Genomic DNA, 15,908 nt, shown 5'->3' on the forward strand with positions numbered 1-15,908 from the left:
TTCGACAAATTTTTGGCACATTTGGTGCAAGCCCCGCCTTCTACCAAAAAAGCTAGATACGCGTGTCCAGCTACCCGGTCAGTCCTACACGTCCTACATTGAAGACGTACTTGCCCTGTGTCGACGTGTCAACAGCGCTATGTCAGAGTACGATCGGGTACGTCATCTTCTGAAAGGGCTTGGGTCATTTGCTTTTAATACGCTTGCTGCCCAGAATCGAACGTCAGTCCAAGGCATCCGAACAACTTGCCATCGTCTTGACGACCTTCAGTCACTACGCTTAAGACACCTGGTACACCCGAATTTCAACCGACGTGGACTTACGCTCCCTCATTCGCTCAATTATCCGGGAGGAACTGCACGGCTCCAATTTACCGCCAGTAGACTCCTATCCGTACCCAGCACCTCCACCACTTGTGAGACGGGAAACAGAGCGCAGGATGGAGCGAACTTTAATGGCAGCGGCAAATATGGCGACGAACCCTTCGGAGAAGATGAGCGATGATGATGGATATGTACAGATGAAGACGAAGGTCGCAAGTTGTGCTTACAATATATATATATATATATATATATATATATATATGCCCCGCCGTGGTGGCTCAGTGGTTACGGCGCTGGGCTGCTGACCCGAAAGACACGGGTTCAATCCCGGCCGCGGCGGCTGAATTTCGATGAAGGCGAAATTATAGAGGCCCGTGTACTGTGCGATGTCAGTGCACGTTAAAGAACCCAAGGAGGTTGAAATTTCCGGAGCCCTTCACTACGGCGTCCCTCATAGTCTGAGTTGCTTTGGGACGTTAAACCCCAATAAACCAAACCACATATATATATATCAAAAATTATTTCTTGGCAACTGATTGATTAATATAAGATAAAGTCACCAGAAATTGAAAAACATAAGATTTAATCCACGACGTTTCGGCTGGAGGGCCAGCCTCGGAAAAGGATGGTCCTCCAGCCGAAACGTCGTGAATTAAATCTTGTTATGTTTTTCAATTTCTGGTGACTTTATCTTTTATATATATATATATATATATATATATATATATATATATATATAAAAGATAAAGTCACATATATATATATATATATATATATATATATATATATTGTAACGGCATACGACCTACACTAACCAAGAGCGCGCTGCGGTATGCAAATAAAGAAGAGGCGCGGGGCGAGCGCGAAGGGAGAGCGCGTGGCGCTAGCGCGAGAGGTAGAGAACGAAAGAGAACCGCCGCGGCCGGTTGTGTCTGGGTCTCCTGCGCCTCTCTGTGCCCTTCCTCTGCGCGGGCCCGCCGTCCCGTAACATTTGGTGGCAGCGGTGGGATCATGCCGCTCATCCGCTCCCAGAATCAAGAACCCGACGTGCCAGTCGACAGGACTTCGCCACCAGCCGACGTCGCCGACGACGCAGCGGCCGGCACCGCTAGACCTGGGCGCTCGGAGGGGCTCGGTTCTCCGCAGCAGCTGGACGCCGGTATTGAGCGCCTCCTCGATATTGTTACTCAGCGGATGGACACATGGGAGGCCCGTCTGACTGCCCAGGCTAGGGAGATGGAGGCGATCCGGCGCGACTTCCGTCGCCTTCTGCCAGTCGAGCCGAACACGTGTCCGGTGCCTCTGGACGTCCCCGCCGCAGCTGTACCCGGCTCTGCCGTCGCTGTACCTGCGGTCGTAGCCGCCAATAGCGTGCTCGGCGCGGGCGCATCATTGGACGTCGTGGAGTTGCCCACGTTCGACGGCACCATTTCGTGGGATGCTTACCGCATCCAGCTGGACAGTATTGCGGCGACGAGAGGCTGGGACGAGCAGAGAGAGGCCGCGCGACTGAGAGGCCGCGCGACTGAGCTGCTGCAGAACGTGCCGCCCGACCAGCTGGGCTCTTATACTGTCCTGGCGGGCCTCCTCGCCGACCACTACAGTGCCTCAGGTCACCCTCGTGTGCAGTACCACCGCCTGCGAGTCCGCCGTCAAGAGCCCGGGGAGACATACCAGGACCTCGCCGCCGCCATTGAACGCCTGGCTCTGCAGTCGTTGCCGGGGGCGCCTCAGAACGCCGTGGCCCTGGTCGGCACCGAGGCATTCGTCGACGCCATCCGACTCCCTGAGGTGCAGCGCTTGGTCCGCTCTGGGCGTCCTGAGTCCGTCCGCGCCGCCATGGCGCTCGCCGTCGAGGCGGAATCGACTTTGCTGGCCACGCGGGGGTCGCCACCGTCTTCCGAGCACAGCGTCCCGGTGCAGGCTCCTCGGTTCTCAGTCCCCACAGCGGCCTCTACCCGACGCAGGCGTGATGACACCCGCACGACCTGCTTCCGCTGCGGCCTGAGGGGACACTACGCGAGGGACTGTGCTGGCCCTCCGAAGTCGGAAAACGATTCGGTGGAACGGTGCCCCCGGATAAAGTCCGTCCCCGCACTCCTTAGTTCGCCGCGTCCCCTTGTTTCGTCGGCTTCGATGACAACGGAAGCTCCCTACGTGCTCGTTGACGTCGCCCTGCTTGATCGGCACGTAGCGGCCTTGGTCGACACCGGAGCGGCTGTCAGTGTGCTCGACAAATCGCTTATTGTCAACGCGCCCCACCTGCTTCTTCCAGCCGCCAAAACCCGGCTCGTAGCTTTTAACGGCGCCCCGGTGGAGCAAGTCGGACGTGTTACCATCAACGTGACAGCACTCGGAAAGACCATCTCCACCGAGTTTGTTGTCGCGGACAGCCCTATTTGGCCAGTGGTCCTCGGGTGCGGGTGGTGCCAGCAAGCCGGAGTCGTTCTCAATTTTACCACCACAGAACCACGTACGAGCCAAACTCTGTGTGGGCCGGGTTGGCTTAGCTGGATTTCCAGCGTCGGTGTCACCCTGTGGCAGTCCCTGGTGTCGGCGACCAAGCGTGCTTCAGGATCTGTGCGCTACCTCGGAACGAAGTGGCCACGTCGAGTCAAGCCAGTCGACGTCACTACCGTGACTGTGGCGACCGCCGTGACTCTGCCACCGGGTGCGGCAACTTGGGTGCATGCCAAGTCTGACAATCCGATCACAGCGGATGTGATTTTCGAACCTACCTGGTGTTCGGCTCCAGCCCGAGAGATGACCTCCTCTCGAAGCCTTCTTTCCGTGCTCAATGGAGAGGCCCACGTGTTAATGCTTAATATCAGCCGCGCACCGCTCGTGCTGACTCCCGGCACGCAATTGGGTGTAGCGTCAGTCTTGGACTCAGAATCACCGGTTGCGTCTTTGCAGCATGAAAAACCATCTCACCACACTCCAGCGCCGGCGGTCCTATCATGGGACGCATTTAACTTTGGGCCCACCCTGACCTGCGCGGAGCTCGCCTCTCTGAAGGCCTTGCTGCTCGAGCATCGCAGTTGCCTTGCTCTAGGCGCCAGTGAACTCGGGTGCACTTCCTGGGCCCAACACCGGATCAACACCGAAAACCGGGGGCCTATTCATCACCAACCTCGCCGTGTCGCGCCAGCTGAACGGAGAGTCATCCAGCAGCACGTTTGCGACATGCTTGACCAGGGAATCATCGCCCCTTCTTGTAGTCCTTGGTCCTCCCCTGTCGTCCTTGTGCGCAAGAAGGCTGGAACACTCCGCTTCTGCGTTGATTACCGCAAGTTGATTGCTATCACTCGTCTCGACGTGTACCCGCTGCCCCGCCTCAACGATGCACTTGACCGCCTGAAGGGGGCCCGTTATTTTTCCACCCTAGATCTCCTCTCGGGCTACTGGCAGGTGCCTGTTCACCCCGATGACGTGGAAAAGACGGTATTCGTGACTCCCGACGGCCTCTACTAATTCAAACGTATGCCCTTCGGTCTCTCAAATGCTCCAGCCACCTTTCAGCGCCTCATGGACCGCGTCTTAGGCCATATGAAGTGGACTATGGCGCTGGTCTACCTGGACGACGTCATTGTCTATGCGGCCACGTTTGATGAACACCAAAGGCGACTCAAACTCGTCCTCGAAGCCCTTGCCTCTGCTGGGCTTCGCTTAAAACCAAAGAAATGTTTCTTCGGTTTCGCAGAGGTCACGTACTTGGGCCACGTTGTGAGCCGGCATGCCATCCGTCCCGACCCGGAGAAGCTAAAAGCGCTTACGGCTTACGAACTCCCACCACTGCCAAGGAGCTCAAAAGTTTCCTCGGATTTGCTTCATACTTCCGTCGTTTTATACCCAACTTTGCCAAGCGAAGCGCTCCGTTGACCGCCCTACTGAAGAAGAATGCAGCGTGGAGTTGGACACCGGCCCAACAGCTTGCGTTCCTTGACGTCAAGCACGCGCTCCTCGAGCCTCCTACGTTGGCCCATTACAACGAATCGGCCCCCATCGTCCTCCACACGGATGCCAGCCAAGATGGGCTCGGCGCTGTCGTTCTGCAGGAAGACGAGTCTGGTGACCATAAAGTCCTAGCTTATGCCAGCCGCCAGCTTTCCGACGTTGAGCGCCGCCGCCACTCTTCAGAACTCGAGTGCCTCGCCGTTGTCTGGGCTGTCGAGAAGTTCCGTCCCTACTTGTACGGCCGTCACTTTACCATCGTCACGGACAATAGCGCTCTGACTTGGCTGCAGTCTGCCAAACACTTAAATGCCAAGATTGCACGCTGGTCCCCGCAACTTCAAGAGCATGATTTCACCATAGTGCATCGGCGCGGCTCTGCACATCAGGATGCCGATTTCCTTTCTCGCCACCCTTGTTCCGTGACGGCTTTGACGGACCTCAGGACTGCGCAAGCGCAAGATCCCGACGTTGCTGCCATAATCCACTCCCTTGGCACCGGCGTCGGCGCAGGTCTCCGCAAACTGCGCCGGGTCTATCAATTGAAGGATAACCTCTTGTGTCATGTGAAGTGGTTCCGTGGTCGACCACCCGTGTGGTTGCCAGTGGTGCCGGCAACACTGCGGTCGGAAATCTTGTGCGGCCTACACGACGCTCCCACGGCTGGTCACCTTGGTCGCAGCAAAACCTACGCACGAGTGTCGGAGTGCTTTTGGTGGCCTAATAAGTCCAGAGACGTCAAGGAACACGTGGCATCCTGCCAGACGTGCCAGTTCAGGAAGTCATCCACACGAGTAACCAAGCCACCCCCGCAGGCGTTTTCGCCGCCGAGTTCACCTTTCGAACTGGTTGGACTGGATCATTTGGGCCCGTTCCCGAAGACACGCGCCGGCAACCGGTATATTCTGGTTGCGGTCGACTACTTCTCCAAGTGGGTCGAAGCACTGCCCGTTCCCGACACGTCGTCCGCTCATGCCGTCTTGTTTGTGGAACAACATCTTGTTCTTCGGCATGATGTGCCACAACGCCTCATCACGGACCGCGGGAGCTGCTTTATGTCCCAAGAATTTGAGCGTGCCCTCCGCTCCTTCGGCATTGCGCATTCCACTACATCCGTCAATCATCCCCAGTGCAATGGCCTCGTGGAGCGTGTCAACCGCACCCTTACGGATATACTCGCCTCCTACGTCGCTCCGTCCCACACAAACTCGGATCGTTTTGTTTCTACTGCAGCTTTTGCACTCAACACTGCGGCTCAAGAAACAACGCATGTCACGCCGTTCTCAGTCGTCTATGGCAGAACGCCCTCCATCCCTCTCGACGCGCAGTTGGGCCTTCGCCGTCCTACTGCGTCACCGACTGACTGCGCCCAACGACTTCGTTCCGCCCGCCTCGACGCTCAGCGCAACCTTCTCACGGCCCATGCGCGTGCGCAAGTGGCCAATGCTGCAGCACCACCACTTCCCTCCTTCCGGGCCGGTGACTTGGTCCTCATTCGCCGCACTATCCGCGCGACTGGCCGTGCCGCGAAGCTCTTGCCCCGATACCGCGGCCCTTGCCGTGTCGTTGCACGGCTCGGCCCCGTTACGTACCGCCTAGAAGACGTCCCCGAGCTTCGACCACGCGGTGTGCACCACATTTTTCCCGAACATGTCTCCAACATGAAGCGCTATGTCTCCGGCACCCACCGTGATCCCGACTTGGCTCCCACGTCCTCCCTAGTGCCGCCCTCCCGTACCAGCACCAGGCCTCCCTACCGAAATGCCGCCCCATAAGTGGAGCGCTGTGCCGTGAACGCAATCCCAAGTCCCGCGGTGTGCCCGTCCCGACTGGGCACATCGAAGCCACCCCATCGCCTACAGGACGCCTACACGAGGGCAAGCGCGGCGCTGCGCTTCCACGGGCTGACACGAAGCCGCAAACGCGAATACAAATGCCGTCGCCCGACTGTGCCGTAGGAACTAAACGTCGTACTAAGTTCGAGTTTAACGGCTTACTGGAACCACTTTCCGAAGGCGGGCAGAAACCCTCGCAGTTTTCGTACGGCGAGGAGTTGCCTACAAGCAGCCCCGGGATCTACCGGGACCGTTTGGTGTCAGACGACACTGTCATCACAACGTGACGATGCCTCCTGCGCACCAAGCTGCGCCGGTGCGAAGAACCTGAGCCCGGGCTCACCGGGACGAGTTCGATGCCGCCTGCAAAGCGAAGCACGCGCTAGGGGACACCAGCGGTGTCTTCCCCCTCTTATCCCCCCCCCCCCCCCCCCGGTGGAAAGATGTAACGGCATACGACTGCAAAGCGAAGCACGCGCTAGGGGACACCAGCGGTGTCTTCCCCCTCTTATCCCCCCCCCCCGGTGGAAAGATGTAACGGCATACGACCTACACTAACCAAGAGCGCTCTGCGGTATGCAAATAAAGAAGCGCGGGGCGAGCGCGAGGGGAGAGCGCGCGGCGCTAGCGCGAGAGGTAGAGAACGAAAGAGAACCGCCGCGGCCGGTTGTGTCTGGGTCTCCTGCGCCTCTCTGTGCCCTTCCTCTGCGCGGGCCCGCCGTCCCGTAACAATATATATATATATATATATATATATATATATGACAGAAGCCAACAGCCACAGAAACCAAGGGGCACAGGGGATTTTTTTCTTTATTTATTTTGTGGTGTTGATCAATTTAGAATATTGCTGAATATGTTGCCGCTTAAAGAAAATTGATTAGAAAAGCAGAAGAAAAAACAACCACATGCCGCCGGTGGGATCCCACCGGCGGCATGTGGTTGTTTTTTCTTCTGCTTTTCTAATCAATTTTGTTTAAGCGGCAACATATTCAGCAATATTCTAAATTGATCAACACCACAAAATAAATAAAGAAAAAAATCCCCTGTGCCCCTTGGTTTCTGTGGCTGTTGGCTTCTGTCATATTTATAACGAGCCCCTCATCCCCTTCCCTTGTTTGCTTATATATATATATATATATATATATATATATATATATATATATATATATATATATATATATATAATAGGGGTGCTCCGTTCTTGCACCCGTATTGTTTTTAATATACCGGGTGTCCCAGCTAAATGTAACCAAGCTTTTAAACAAGGCGAAGTGTCCTAGTCGAGTGAAACCAACTGAGGGTTGTGCATAGTCGCGTGGCCTAGTCTTGAGTATTTTTTTCGCTCTTCAAAGTTAATTGATTAGTTAAGTTAAATTAGCTAACTTCTTAATTATTGACTTCAGGAAGAAAGTGTCAAAGAAAAAAGTTTTTGATCGCCTCGAAAAACCGCTAGTAGTGCTGTTTACGTCAAGTTACGATTTACGTAGCTTCATTTATTGGCCTTAAAATAAAGTTATCACGTGACCAGCTGCTCGCTCACTTCTCTGCCCCAATCCGCATGCAAAGTCTCATCGAGGAGAGTACTTCAGAATAAACGGATTTTATTCTTTAGGGCGCGTCTTGGGACTTTGAAGCGGCACAGTTGTCATGTGGAAGCTTTTTCTTATTGTGCGGGTTATGGTTAAAGGCCGGTAAAAAAAACTACTTTACGTAAATATTACTTTGCTGAAAATGCCTCAGTAAGCTCTTTCTCAAAGCGATCTACAACTTTTCCATTGACACTTTGTTCCTCAAATCAAGAATTAAAAAGTTAGTTAATTAAGTTTAACTAATTAGTCAACCTTGAAGAACGAAAAAAATACTGCAGACTAAGTCACGCGACTCTAAACAACCCTCATTCTGTTTCAGACGGCTAGGACATCCCGTGTTATTTAAAAGCTTGGTTACATTTAGCTGGGACACCTGATATATATATATATATATATATATATATATATATATATATATATATATATATATATATATGCAAAACAGAGCACCATTTGCTTAACATATATAGTATAAAGTCGTAATGTAACATAACAGGTTCCAGGCACTTAAAGGGACAGTGAGGAGAGGTCTATTAATATTTTTTTAAAGCGAAATCCGATAGTTCGGCATTTCATGGCTTTGTTGCCACTTGGCCGGCAGCGAAAAATGCATTTATTTCTAAGAAGTTTGGATTCGAAGTTGAAAAAGTTTTTCCCGCCGGTCTGATACAAACTTGAGATTCTCTTATGACGACACAGGACTAAGTGACGTGAAAAATGACGTGCACATGACGTAACGCAAACTCCGTGATTTCTGATCGCCAGCAGTGTGGCCTAGCAGCAGCCGAAAAGAAAGCTACCGCCGGCCGCGCGTTGAAGGCATCTATCGGCTATTGCGGCCATCGCTACCGTCGCTTCATTTACGTTTGCACCGGCGTTTTGCCAGCGTTACGATGGATCCCGTTCTCGAAGTCGTCAACGAAGTTCTCGCAAATAGACACCTTTAGCATACCGTGTACCTTGTTACCGTTAGCGGAATACCGGGAGTCCGCCTATCGCTGGTGAGCAGACGCTGATTGGTCCCGATTCTGCAGGCGCGCGCGTAGCTGCCGGGTACGTGGCGCCATCTGGCGACGTCAAGGAGATTTGCGCATGCACTGCCTGCGCCTCAGTGATTCGTGACTTCTCGTGTCCCAGTTTTGCTAGAACCATTGGCTCGAGCAACAGTTTTGTCCTATGACGTCATCACGCTTGTACTTGCGAGTTTGGCCTGTGGCGGCGATACCTGTATTTTGGTTCTTGCTCTTTTCTACGTTACAAGAGCTTTGTTGTCAGTATGAATGGCGTTTTTGTAATCAGGAGCTGGTATTCTGTCGATACAAGCCAACTTCAATTTCGCCTCAGTGTCCCTTTAACAAGTTTATATTGCTGTTATAATGCTCTGTGCTAACTGGGAAGCAGGGGCTGATGGAAAAAAACGTTCGTTTCGCTTGCAAGCGATGGCTTGCCTGCCTTTGGTGTCGAGCGGAACAATCCTGTTCACAGTTGGGACTCTCAAAAGCTTCCAATACCTGCTGCTGTTTACAATGCCGTAGTATATTTCGCATTATTTTAATCTCACATTCAGGGTCCAAGCTCCGACTCAGGTAAAATAGTATTAAGAACAAACTTTTTGTGCTGCAAAAACTGTTGTCAAAACTGCCTGCAGTATGGCCTTCCAGCCACCTATATTCCAAATGTTGCACAATGAAAACACCCTCTTCCTACTATGTCCGTACCCTCCTGCCGCAAGGCTGTGACCGAAGGCAGAGTGCTGTATGATACCAGTGCCCTTGGGTGCCACGTGACAGCTTGCCACCCAAATGCTCAAATGCTCAACATGGCTTCAGGCCTGGACTGTCGTGCACAACTCAACTGGTAGAATTTTCCCATGATCTCTTTTATAATTTTGATCTTGGTTTTCAGGTAGACTGCATCTTTTTGGATTTTCGTAAAGCCTTTGATACAGTTCCTCATGCTTTGTTGTTATATAAATTATCTTCTCTCTGTATACACCCTGCAATAGTAGACTGGATTAGAGATTACTTATCTGGGCGAACTCAAAATGTTTTAATCAATGGCACTAATTCATCGAATGTCACCGTAACCTCCGGCGTGCCCCAAGGGTCTGTTTTGGGGCCTTTGTTATTTCTAGTGTTTATAAATGACATTGTTGAAGGGCTTGAATGTAAGGTGAGATTATATGCCGACGACTGTGCCATTTAGAGGAATATAAGAAACTACCATGATGTAAACAGTATACAGAGTGATCTGAACAAAATTCATTGTTGGTGTACTAAATGGGGCATGTCTTTAAACAGCTCTAAATGTCAGTATGTGTCATTTTCCCGTAAACGACTTCCTGTGAGATCAGTTTATAATTTGGACGGGCTACCGCTTGAAAAGGTTCAACATTACAAGTATCTAGGGGTCTATTTTTCAGAAAATTTGACATGGAACCGACACATAGAATATTTAACCTTAAAGTCATCTAGAACGCTAAACCTCATTCGACGAAATTTTCATAAAGCCCCCCCAAAAGTAAAAGAATAGCTATACGTCACTAATGTTCGTCCAATACTTGAGTATGCTTGTGCGGCATGGGACCCTCAAAGCTCTTATCTCGTGGAAAATCTTGAACGCATCCAAAACCGCGCTGCCAGGTTTGTTTCTGGCAACTATAATTTCCGTAGTTAAAGAAAACCTTAAGTGGGAAACACTGGCTCACCGGAGACTAACCGCAAAATTAGAACTTTTTTTCCAGATATACTCTGATCTCACGGGAATAAACAAGAGCTCGTACATTCTACCTCCGCATTTCATCTCTGAACGCCGCGATCATAACTTGAAAGTTCTTGTACCGCGATGTCGAACTGATGTGTTCCGTAATTCTTTTTTTCCTCATATTTCTTCACATTGGAATAGGCTTCCCAAGAGCATAGAACTTTGCAAAACAGATAAACATTTTCACTCTTTCCTGGCGGCCAATCTGTCGTAGAAGCTTTCCACCTTTTCAGAACTTGTTTTCTCAGACCGCCATTTTAGTGATGCGTTACTATTTTATTTTAGACAATTCTGCCTTATTGTTTATTTTTAATATTTGTGACATGCTCATTTTTTGTATATGTTTACTGTTATTGTCCCCCCCTGCTATAATGCCCCTGGGCGCTGCAGGTATTTGTATAAATAAATAAATAAATAAAACGAATGGTCGTACCGGTCACGGCACAAGCCCCATTCGCGTGGCCGGCTTCCCACGACGAGCCTGGTGTGGGCTGAGGCCCGGCAGTCCTTGGAGTCGCTGCCTCGGCCGTCCTCTGCACGGGCATCGCCCTCTTCACGGGAGCTGTGGGGGCAGGCGCAGGGCTGAGCGGACGCAATGACTGAGAGGCTACGGATGGCCAAGCGTCGCTCAGTGCCTGCACCGGACAGTCAACACGCCCGATATCCTCAGTGTTGTGAGCTTACTTGCAACACGTGCCTCGGCGCCTAGGAGCTAATTAACCGGCGTAGCCTCACAAAGAGAGGGTACACCAGTATTGGAAGTACCACCCCCTCCCCTTTCGTCCCCGCCCGCTGCGGTGGCTCAGTGGTTACGGCGCTCGGCTGCTAAACCGAAAGACGCGGGTTCGATCCCCACCGCGGCGGTCGAATTTTGATGGAGGAGGCGAAATTCTAGAGGCTCGTGTACTGTGCGATGTCAGTGCACGTTAAAGAACCAAAGGTGGTCGAAATTTGCGGAGCCATTCACTATGGCGTCCCTCATAGCCTGAGCCGCTTTGGGATGTTAAACCCCAGAAACCAAACCAAGCATAGACGCTAATTAACCGCCATACGCCATAGCCTCACAAAGAGCGGGTACACCAGTCTTGGAAGTACCCCCCTCCCCCTTTCCTCCCCATCTGTGGCCTGCGTCCCTTCGAGCCTGCGCATCATCTTCGTAGAACATGTTACAAGTTTGGGCCAACCAGCTACCGGGACTCTCACAAAGATAGCGTCCAATAAGACAGTCCTTCATGATTGGACGAAAAGGGCGGGAATTTGTGCTCATGACTGTATTTAAGAGCTCCCGCCTCCTTGTTCGCGGGGGGGAGCGATCGCGGCTTCGGCCGCTTATCTGTTTTATTCAGCAGCGTCCACTTCGGCGGACGCGGTTGTTGCTGCGACGCACGTCTTTTCTTCTCTTTTCTTTTTCTCTTTCCTCTGATCTTTTAATTCTTGTCCATCTGCACGTGGCAGCGGTGGTAGCTCGGCTCGAGCCAGTAGGCTGGCCCGTGCAATTTTCTTTTTCATTCTTCTCCCAGCAACAGCAACAGCAACAACAAGTTGTTCACGGCATTCGCTATTTTGATGTCTCTTGGCATGTGACGTGTATTTCGCTGCTGCACGATGTAAATATGTGAATATATTTTGTTGCGAAAGCAACACTATGCTAGTCGCCGAGCCATTTCACGGAGCTCTTGAAAGGCCAAGCTGCGCATGCGCGAGGAGCGGTTGACGTCACATGGCGCACAGCTGGCGCTCCGGGCCGCCGACGAAGCCGCCACCGCGCTCTCCATCGCCTCGCCGACAGTCTCTCTCTACCCCTCTCTGATGCGTAGTAGCGATTACGCATCGCCATCTGCGTGGTTCGTGGATATACACCAGGAACCACGCAGATGGCGTTGCGCAGTCGCTACTACGCATCAGAGCTCTGCTATGCAAGGATATACATAGCGTGAGGTGAGGGCGAGCTGTCATCTCGATGGACACCTGAACCAGAGGGAAAGTGCATAACTGCCCTCTTGGAACGGGGGAACCTCAGCCATGCTTTAAGCTGTGGCGGTAGTGATAGGTGTGCGCTGCATGCGTTGGCATTGACAATGTTGTGCCAGAAACGCGGTGCTGAAGACGCGGTGGCTCAGTGGTAAGGCGCTCGTCTACCGAGTCGGAGTACCCGGGTTCGAGAGATGGTGAAACATGCGCGCGATGTGCTACTCAGAATTGAGAGCCGTTGATGTCCACGGCTAGAATGAATTTCACATGGGAAAGAGTTGGCATTGACTTGTGCGTTATCACTAATCGACACTTTTTAGTGCTGGTCGATTATCTGTCTCGCTACCCGGAAATTGCGCTGCTGCCTTCTACCACAGCTCTAACCGTTATAGAAAGGATGAAGAGCATTTTTGCCCATCATGGCATTCCGGAAACGGTAGTGACAGATAATGGACCGCAATTTTCATGCTCTGAGTTTGAAACTTTTGCTGTTGAGTATGGTTTCAGTCACATGACTGTGAGCCTAAGGCACCCGCAAGCTAATGGGGAAGTGGAAAGAATGGCGCAAACAATCAAGCGTCTTATACTTAAAACGAAAGACCCCTACTTCGCACTTCTCGCATACAGGGCGACACCAGGAGTTCTGGGCTACAGTCCTGCAGAAATCCTAACGGGTCGACGCCTAAGGACTCGCGTTTCGATGGCACCTCTGCTGCGGGGCCCAACACAGAGTACAATGACTGATGTAACAGCTAAGGATCATTCGAATCGAAAATTGCAAGCGTGTTATTACAACAAACGTCACCGTGCTAGAGATCTCGTTCGGTTGGAGGTCGGTGATCCTGTGCGAGTTGAAGACTTGAAAACCAGGGCCACTGTAGTTTGTGCTGCAGGTACCCCGCGGTCTTTCGTTGTACGCACAGAGCAAGGTGCTCTGTTGCGCCGTAATCGACGAATGTTAAACCGCTTGCCAATTGTTGGGAAAGCAAAAGGAAGTGATGAGTTCCCCATTGAGCATGGTCAGGAGGAGCCAGGTGAGTCAGGGACGCGCCTGCCAGTGTAAACAGCTGTCCGGCCGAGGCAAAAGCCGAACGCCAGGTGCCTTCGGTTCCAGTTACGGTGACCAGGTCGGGAAGAGAAGTTCGCCCTCCCGTTCGCTGGGGATATGAGTAATCTTGTGTGTGTGCGCGTTCTCGGTCTGAGCCATGCGGAGTGTTTCTTTTTTTTTTTTTTGAACAGCACAAAGCTGTTGTTACTTGGTTGTGAAGTTCGCACATTTGCCTGTGAAGTAGTTAGGGCCTCAACTGTGATAACGGGATTTTTGATGTTGTCCAAAAAGGGGGATGTGCTGACATGCATCTGCGTTCGAGTCACGTGAGAACCGTGACGTCATTGGGCCTGTATATATTTGGCTGCAATAAACAGACGGGCGGATTTCGCTATGGGCTTGGACACGGACCTCGCTGCTTCTCGATGCGTCTCCGCTCGGTTGGAACGCTCACCCCGGTAATGACTGGACGCCGCTGCGACACTATACTCCGTCTCACAAGCTGTTTGCAGCACTACAAAAGGTACAGCTCTCTCGTCCAATCAGGATGGCGCGCACTACATTAGTGTGTTCCTACGCGCCTGTGGTTCGATCCACATGATGTCCAGGTGGCTTCTTTCTACCTATAGCAGGTGGCGCTTGATGTCTTTTTATTCTTTTTTTGGTTTGTTTTTGGACAGGCGGACGCCCGTTCCAAAGGGACTAGCCCCACTTTTTTTTTTGTCGCAACCTGTTCTCATCAGTTCCTCTGTTGTCGCGTCGCAGTAAATTTCAGTAATCGTGTCATGTGCATATAAATTTATTTACTCCAGCGTGCCGAGGCAGCCGAGTGTCGATGGTGGCGAAATGCAAAACAAGCCCATGTGCTGCGCGAGAGGCAACGCACGTTAAACGGCCCGCGTTCAACAACACTCGGCCCGCGTTCAACGTCTCCGTTGTCCACTTGTAAAGCGTTCGCTCGCTCACCTGCGTGAGTTTTGCCGTCCTCTTGATGAGCGCATTTGTACTCCAACTGCCCCCGCACTCGACGCGAAGCGCTTCAAGAACATTTAAAGCCACCTGCTTCGCCTGCTTGGGGAAACAGCGCACTGTCGGTGTAGAGCACACAGGAGACACAACAGACTCGACCGACGCCATGTTGGAAAGTGGCGAGGCAGCACTACCTCGCAGCAGGCCTCCGCAGAGCTGTGTCCGTACGGGCTTTCTCCGGTAATTTCGCCAGTGATTGAAACACTCCCTACCATTTAAATATACCTGTCCAAATCATGTTTTTAGTTGCAATGCTTATTGTTTTGATTAATAGTCATACACTCCTCAAATATTCGAGGGACTATTTTCTCCGTTTCTGCAGCCCTGATTGGACTGGAGAGCTCTACCTTCCGTAGTGCTGCAAACATCTTATGAGACGAAGTATAGCTATGGCTATGGGCCAAACAGATTCTGAGGTATGATTTATGTGTTTTGTTGAATAAATGACAGACTGATGAGTTACTAGCGTAAGCTCATGAATGTCATCAGGCATGCCAATCTGAGCCGTATTCAGTGTCTGAAAGGATTATAGTAAAGAACTGCCGTGAACAAAGCGAGAAGAAACCAAAAAAATTGGCAGAGGCTTAGCTTGGTTAAGCCTGGTAAGTTGCGAAAGCAATAGCCCGGGCTGCGCCTGGTTTGGCTAGTGATGTGTCTTGGTAGTGCTCTTAGTAAAACTTATATGTTTATCAAAGTTTTGCCCATTTGTTTTACATGGCATTATACTCACCACACGAGGGCCCCCACGTGCTGCGAGATTTATGCGTGCCTCGGTCGCCAAAACGAGCGGCTGACGCTAACGGATGATCGTCTAGAAGCTCTGAGCTACGCGGCCAAAGCCGGCGGCCGAGGTTGCGGATAAACGCTGGAGGGATGGATGGATGGATAGGAGCGCCCCCTTTGAAACGGGGTGCTGGCAATGGCCACCATGCTCAGCTTTTTTTTACTTTTTTAAAATCTTTTTTCTTCTATTCTTAAAATTCTTTTTCATTTCTTTTGTTTTACTTTTTCTATTTTTTATTTTTTTCACTTCCTTTTTTTTAATTCGCGGCACCTGCGTGCAGCTGCTGCGCGGCGCGCCGTAGATCCGCTGGGACAGCAGCGGCGAGCTGAGTTGGGCCCGAGTTTTCTCTACGTCTGGCGTGACGTCACAGCAGAGGTCAAGCTAAATGTCAAACGTGGATCCGCCGGGACGACGCTGAAGGCTCAAAACCTAGCGCAGTATTGCTTTCGCAATAAAACTCGCATAAGATGCCACCGCGGTGGCTCAGTGGGTAAGGCTCTCGTCTACCGAGCCAGAGTACCCGGGTTCGAACCCGACCACGGCGGCCGCGTTTCGATGGAGGCGAAACGCAAAAGGGGCCCGTGTGTTGTGCGATGTCAGTGCACGTT

The 15,908-nt window shown here is 51.8% G+C and overlaps 1 pseudogene across 1 annotated transcript in view; it reads right to left on the reverse strand.

Annotated features, from left to right (window-relative positions):
- LOC149327514 (uncharacterized) overlaps positions 1-15,908 on the reverse strand; it is a 31,545-nt pseudogene that overhangs the window by 6,280 nt on the left and 9,357 nt on the right. The gene's annotated exons all lie outside the window — the stretch shown is intronic.

The sequence above is a fragment of the Amblyomma mixtum genome, chromosome 10, assembly GCF_055824585.1.
Source record: "Amblyomma mixtum isolate Tamu chromosome 10, ASM5582458v1, whole genome shotgun sequence".
Taxonomy (NCBI): Eukaryota; Metazoa; Arthropoda; class Arachnida; order Ixodida; family Ixodidae; genus Amblyomma; species Amblyomma mixtum.